We start from the raw sequence: 7,662 nt of genomic DNA, 5'->3' as shown, positions 1-7,662 counted from the left end.
TTGTTTTCTTCTGGCAAGTTGCCAGAAGAAACTATAGTAGGACCACCAGAAGTATTATGTTAATTTGTGGTAACCTTAATTAAGAAATTGGATACTTGCCATAGATGGATTGTAAAAAATGGTTATCAAATTGTTTACTGGGTCAAAAAGACTTTTGTATGAGAAGAGATTGGGACATCCAGGCTTGTACTTGCTAATGTTTAGAAGAATGAGAGGAGAAATGAAGGCTTGATGGGATCAATGCAGGGAGAATGTTTCCTCTGGCTTGGGTTCTCTGGAACCAGAGTCACGGTCACAGAATGTATGTTATGATATTTGGCACTGATGAGAAATTTCTTCATAGTGAACCTGTGGAATTCTACACAAGAGCTGGTGGTGGTCAGGTTGTTAAGTAGATTTAATGAGGAAACAGTTTTCTAGACACAAGGCATTGAGGAGAAGGGGAAAGAGAAAGAATGTAGTGTTAAGATGGAGGATCAGTTGTGATTGTACTGAGTGGCAGAATAGGCTCAAAGAGCTGAATATCCATTGCACCTGAATTTTTGTTTTCAATCTGGATTTTATCCATTTGGTTGGGGGTTTATTTCAACATGAATGCAAGATGCAGCATTCATGTCCAATCCAATTGCTTAGCGACTGTTACAGGTCATAAATGCTGTGGTGAAATATTACTTCAGTTGCAAGCCACCATCTCTGTTTCTAAACGATATTCCTGTTATGATTCTATTTATATTTCGTTGCAGAACATTAACTCTGTTACAGAACATCTTTGCTGCAAACTGATAGTTTTAATAATTCTGTCACATTTTGTTGCTATTATTCCTTTTGCAGAATAATTATCTCTCCTGTTGCCCAATCTCCCTTTTATTAAATCAAGTCCTGAGAATATTTTTAACTCTTTAAAGTAAAATAAGATAAAATCAATTAAATAAAATTATGAAAACAAAGAATGTCATTGTGAGGGAAATTGAATACAAAAGTAGGGAGCATGTGTGGAGGCTGTGGGGAAAACAGTCCATTTCTACCAAGGATGATTTATGATCTATGATAATTGACATGTCTTTGTAATACATTAAGGGTAAATATACTTTTAAGAAATGAATGTGGCATGAGTTTTGCACCAGAGTGTCTTTGGTTGAGTTTACTGCTTTCAAAAAAGGATACTCCATTGCTGTTATTTCCCTTTGCAGCTAAAGTGTTTACAGGTAGATAGATGCATGCTGGGAATAGAGGGATATGTGTCATGTGCAAGTAGCAATTTGGCATCGTGTTTGACACCGACATTGTGGGCCTATACTGTAGAGTTCTATGATCTGATTGTGTGATGTGCTCAAGAAATATAGTTCATGTGTGCAGACTGAGAGATCGATTCATCCAAAGGAATTTGCATTCAATCAACCATCTAATATAATTGTTGATTCTAACCAGACCAGGGATTTTATAATGGAAGCAGATGATAAAGACTTAAATTTTAATTGAATTTATAGAAACTGTAAATAATACATTTATGAATGAAAACAAATAGTAAAGCTCAGTTGGCCCCATGGCCTGTCCAGGTTGATGTCAGGATTTGGGTTTTCTGGAGTAGAAGATCTTTAGCTCTTCAGCTATAGAGTGGTGAATCGGGAGAATTCATTAACACAGATGGCTGTGGAGTACGTCTTTTTTGATGTATTAAAACAGCTGCTGAAGATCCAGCTGCGCTGGATGGGTCACGTCTCCAGAATGGAGGACCATCGCCTTCCCAAGATCCTGTTATATGGCGAGCTCTCCACTGGCCACCGTGACAGAGGTGCACCAAAGAAAAGGTACAAGGACTGCCTAAAGAAATCTCTTGGTGCCTGCCACATTGACCACCGCCAGTGGGCTGATAACGCCTCAAACCGTGCATCTTAGCGCCTCACAGTTTGGCGGGCAGCAACCTCCTTTGAAGAAGACCGCAGAGCCCACCTCACTGACAAAAGGCAAAGGAGGAAAAACCCAACACCCAACCCCAACCAACCAATTTTCCCTTGCAACCGCTGCAATCGTGTCTGCCTGTCCCGCATCGGACTTGTCAGCCACAAACGAGCCTGCAGCTGACGTGGACTTTTTACCCCCTCCATAAATCTTCGTCCGCGAAGCCAAGCCAAAGAAAAAAAAAGAAAACAGAGGTTAATCAGTTCTTGATTGGTAAGAGGGTCAAAGGTTATGGGGAGAAGGCAGAACAATGGAATTGAGAGGGAAAATAAGCAGCCAAGATTCGAATGATGGAGCAGAATTGATGGGCTGAATTCTGCTTCTCTGTATTATAGTCTAGCTTCATGCACTTGCAGTACCTGTTTGGTCCACCACAGGGCACCATCACCCTAAAATTAATTGCAGATGTTAATTTCTATGTCTGATTCAAAGCACTACTTTGCTGGATATTTCACTAACCTGGTTGGGTCTGCAACCTATTGTTTCGCCAAACATCTTGAATTCCTCAAGATTACTTTTGACAATTAAATTTTCCCTGATCTTGTATTTAAGCCTCCCATATTTCAGTGGACATCCTGTTCAATAATACAACTTCATATTGGGGTTTGTAGACCACTTGTACCAGCATTTTCTTTTTTTTTGATTGTTTGCATCCTCCAAGCTGATTACACTTCCTGACGTACTTATCCAAGAAGCTAAACACAATCTGGAGGAACTCTGCAGATCAAGCAGCATCAGTGGCAGGAAAAAGTGGTGGACGTTTCAAGCCAAGGCCCTTTATCGAGCGTTTTTGCTCAATGTTAATCATTCTGTTTTCCCACTGATGCTGCTCAACCTGCTGAGTTCATATTCCCGCATCTGCAATCTCGTGTTTCTCCAGTTTAATACTCCACAAGATTCTTTTTCACAGCTGTCCTAGTGCCACCTGTCCTCAGCTTCCTCTCCCTCTATTCTGTCAGTTTCCAAAACCTCAAATGACCTGGAATCTTCTGTTCACACCCTCGTTTACTTTACAATTCTTTATCTATCATGATCTAATGATCAATCCCATCTATTTGTCCCACAAGTTCATCTGTAATGAATTCTTGAAGTATTCAGACTAATTTCTCTAACTTGACCCCATTTTTTGCTGCCCAGTTCGCTCCCTGCCACACTGTACTTTTCATTATCCATCCTGTAACTGCACTACATAAATGTCTGAACATCCCATCACCTGGACCTTCACTTCATGTGCAAGAGAAAAGCAAAAGTAGTAGAGAGGAAGTGGTAGTGAAACTACAACAGATTCCCACTTTCTGCCAGACGGCTACATTATCAGATCATTCAAGCAGTCAGCTCAAAAACACCTCCACTTGCATGATAAATCCTTCTCACTGGCCATTATGAAATGAAAGGCACCAGAAAGCATTCAAACCCAGTTGCGATGAAATGCATATTCAAATAAGCCAATCATCTTTGGGCAATATTTTAAAGCATGTTTTTGCATGCCTTTTCATTCATTTCTGTTATTATGAAGTACTTTCTTAGATGACATTGAAGGATGACCTTGAGCAGATCAGGTCTGGAGGATTAGCTATTTTATGACTCCAAGTGGGAGCATGAAAGATGTAATTCAGAGAGTGTGCCACAGAGATCCCTGTGCATGGCAGCACCTCAGTATAGCAGTTGCTTTGGTGGAGAATGGAGCACTGGAATCATTCAGAAATCATCTTGGAGCAGATAGTATAAAGATGTGGCAACAAGAGTTTGAGCTTGCCAGGCTGCAGAACAGGGAATCAATTGGAGAATTTAGATGTTTAATGAACATTGGTTTAACTCTCTGGAAGCAGTGACAACATGGTGCATTTCAGATGTGTGACGGTTGGTCTCAATTACTAGGCTGCATTCCTCCATGCTCCTTAACTATGCGTAGCTATGAATGGCGTTACCAGATTATTGTTCTCCTCGCTTTTCTACAGCCTGGGTCATCAAAATCTTCACCCATTTCCTCTGCAGTAGAAATAGACAATGCCATTGCCTCCAGGACTTGAAATCTCCCTTCAACACCATCCCGGTTACTGCTATCTCATCCTTTTCCTCATTCTAGGAGGACCTGGACGTGCTTGGTGGGTTGAAGGGATGTAAATTTTGTGGCGATGTCCTCCTCCTGCCGTTTGTCGAGTTACACCTGATGTCTCGTGTTAAAGACATGCTAGTGTTTAAAATGTATCTTGCGATGTTCACAAGATATAGGAGCAGAAGTAGGCCTATCGAGTCTGCTCTGCCCTTCTAATCATGAGCTGATGCACACACTCAGCACCACTCCCTGGTTTTCTTTCCGTAACCCTGGATGCCCTGACTGATCAAATATCCGTCAATCTCTGCCTTAAATACACCCAAAGCCACAGCTGCCTATGGCAACAATTTCCACAACTCATGACCCTCTGACTAAAGACATTTTCCGTGTCTGTTTTAAATTGATGCTGTTTTTTCTGAATTATGCCCTCTTGTCCTAGAATCCCCTACCATGGGAAACCATGGTCTCTGAGTTGGTGTCCAGAAATGTAAGATTGAGTTTTCCAAAAGGATATACCAAGTATGGTTGAATGATAAGGTAAACCATAGCAATTTGAAGTGTTGAAAAAGATCATTTATTGCTGAATGGATAAAGAGGGGGTGGGTGCGTGCAGTGATCGAACAATGGATGAGTTGAAATTTGAAGGTTAACTTAATTCCTGCCTTGCTATTAACATCACGCAAAAATAAAAGCTTAACCAAGGGAGCCATGACCCATGAAAACCAAAGAATTGGTATGCAAGTACAAGTAATTAGGAAGTTTATAGAATGTCAGCCTTTATTGCAAAGGAATGGAGTATATAAGTAGAGAATTTTGATTCCATTTCATAAGGTGTGAGGCCCATACTTGGAATGGTGCATATGGCTTTGGTCTCCATATTTAAGAGAGGATATTCTTGCCTTAAAAGGTAATCAGTTAACATAGGAGGAGGCTCCAAGAACATCCTCATCTTCCACGATAGCCAAGTGTGAGAGCACTATCAGGCTGTGGCATTCAACCAAAATTGGTGAGTAAATTAACCTTTTCAAGTGCCTCATATAATCTCAAAATCACAAGACGTCCAGAAACCGAAATCTAGATGGAACCAAGCAACACTCCAGATGATCTGTGCTCCAGAACTAGCTGTCTCTAGCCAAGCTAACGCAGTACAGGTACACAGCGGCATCTACCCAAAAATACATAAAAAGGCATGATAAATCCAACGCAACATTATCATACAATCATTCTACTCTCAATCAATTTTCAGTTCCCTGGGCCTCTGCCACCATGTGTCTGCAATGGCTATCAAATCATACCCATTTATACTACTTTCTGACATCAATGAATCTGTTATCAGATTTACTATTGTCATGTAATAAAACAACTATAATATTACACGAGATTTAGTCTGCCTGAGGCAAACAATTATTCGTCATTAGAATTTCGTAGAACCCTTGTAATCAGAGAACGAGCCCGTCTTTTGTCTGCAACAACACAAGATTCCAATTCAGTTCAGCAACCCGAGTTCTGATCCAAACCTATGACACAATGAGGAAGCCTTCAGCACCCAAGGCCATTTGATAGCCCTCCGTGCCCTCACCATCCTCTCAGATCCTGTTTTTTGTGAGCCAGTCTCCAGCAGCCCACAGCCTTTGTGGGTTCTATGCCTGCAAGTTGCCACTAGCTTGCTGCCTGTGTGTGCTCTTCAGCTACAGAGCCCCTCACTGGTCTGTCACTGTCTTTTGGTTTGTCTCCTCTGCTTCTCCTTCTGAACCAGAGGTGAGGGGTTTTCTGCAGTAGCCCTTTGCCAGACTGCTGCCGACACAGACGCCGCCATCTTGTGCCCAGATCCCATAGTTGCAGGAATCTACAGGCTGTTTAAAGGCTCTACGGGGCCATTGACAGTAGGCAGTTATGAAAGGAAGTTATTCATGTAAAATTTGATCTCATTATCATTTTCCATACCGTGGTTTGAAGGTGCATGTTGTTTGTGTCAGAAAAGGGCAGGGTGCATTTTCTGGTTATTGTTGCCCTATTTTAAAATCGAACATCCCTGCTTCCATTTACTATTCCAAAGACCTTGAAATAAAGATATTCATCAAAATTAGCCTTTTCAATACTTTTTTTTTATTTGCTGCATAGATTTTAATTATTGGTGTGTGATTCTTTTTTTTAAAGAAAGTTAAAATAGGATATTTTGAACAAACCTAAATATATTAAACATTCACTGGATGCAGCGTCATAGCAATGTGGGAATATTGTCATTGACTTCACCAATTGGCAACCAATTGCAAAGGTTGGTTTCAAGCTGCAACTAGACCAGCCTGGATAAAGATAGTAGATTTTAAAACATTTCCTCAAGACTTGAAGTCAAAGTACACATGTTTCCCTTTTCTCCAAAAATACATTAATTTCATTAGACTCAGATTGCTTCTGTATTTTTTCCTCCTTATCTACAAATTCTCAGATGTGAGATATAGCTCCCACTCCTTTCCATTCCGCATGCTGCGTAGAGTTGGGTTGCTTGGTTTGATGTTAGCAGGGCTCTTGTATATTGGCAACTCAGTCTTCAACTTATCACTTAGATTTATTTAGTCTTTATTGCATAAGGAGATTTCTGTGAATTTTGAGAAGGTTTTAAGCAAGTTCAGACAGGAAACGGTGTAGAACTTTATTCTTTATCTCTGGAACCAAATTGGTTAGTTCTAAAGTTGCTGGTTTTTGCTAAAAACAGAGGCGTCTTTGCACCAAATTGAGACAGCAGCACAGAGGCTTGTTCACGTTTCTTGTCAGATGTACTGAGAATTTGTTTTGCAAGCAATCCAGTTTGTGAACTCAGGGTGCACCAACAAAAGCAGAGGCAATGTTTACTGGGAGACATCAGTTCGAACAGAGCGTTAATAGTGACATGTTCATTCAGGAATCTGATACCGAGGGATTGAAGATTTTGAGACGTGTATTGGAATATATTAAGTGTTGGGATATTGGATTGACCCAATGGGCAATTCTAACAGGATGAGGCGACTTAGCCCCTCATTTTTCTACTGCTGCATAATGGCTGATCTATGACCTGACTCCATTTACCCATGTATTTGGGAATTTCTTATTTAAGATGGTATCTCCGTGCTGTGTACATTTCTTGTGGGCATATTATCTGATTGTTATTTTCAGAGGGGAATTGCAAGCAAACAGACTCACTCAAAATTTCATGGAAGTCTTTGATGCAACTGATAGTTTAATTTATAACCCCCCTTGAAACTCTTGCATCAACACCATGTAAAATGATTGGCCTCAGAGCTATAATTTTCTATCTTGCTGTCAGCAATGAAGTTCTGCAGGTCTACTTTTTAATGCGAATTGATTCAGTTCTGCTTGGTTTCTTTGCCGCCAGACAAAAAGTACTGCCATGGCAGAGGCAACTATTTTTAAAAATTTTTTTTGATTTTAACACACAATTCCTACATACAAAGTCTAATGTAACAAACAACAGGTCATATCACATATTAACTATGGATGTAAATCTAAAACCTGTTCGTATTTGTTTATTTAACAATATTTCTTTAAAACATTAAATTCTGTCAATATGGTAATTTACCGTCTATCTCTTATAAGATATTCTTAAATATAGAAGGACTAAATTAAACAATCCCTTTATCTAAACCAAGGGG

Source organism: Narcine bancroftii, chromosome 14 (assembly GCF_036971445.1).
Source record: "Narcine bancroftii isolate sNarBan1 chromosome 14, sNarBan1.hap1, whole genome shotgun sequence".
Taxonomy (NCBI): Eukaryota; Metazoa; Chordata; class Chondrichthyes; order Torpediniformes; family Narcinidae; genus Narcine; species Narcine bancroftii.
Note: the sequence above shows the minus strand (reverse complement) of the source record.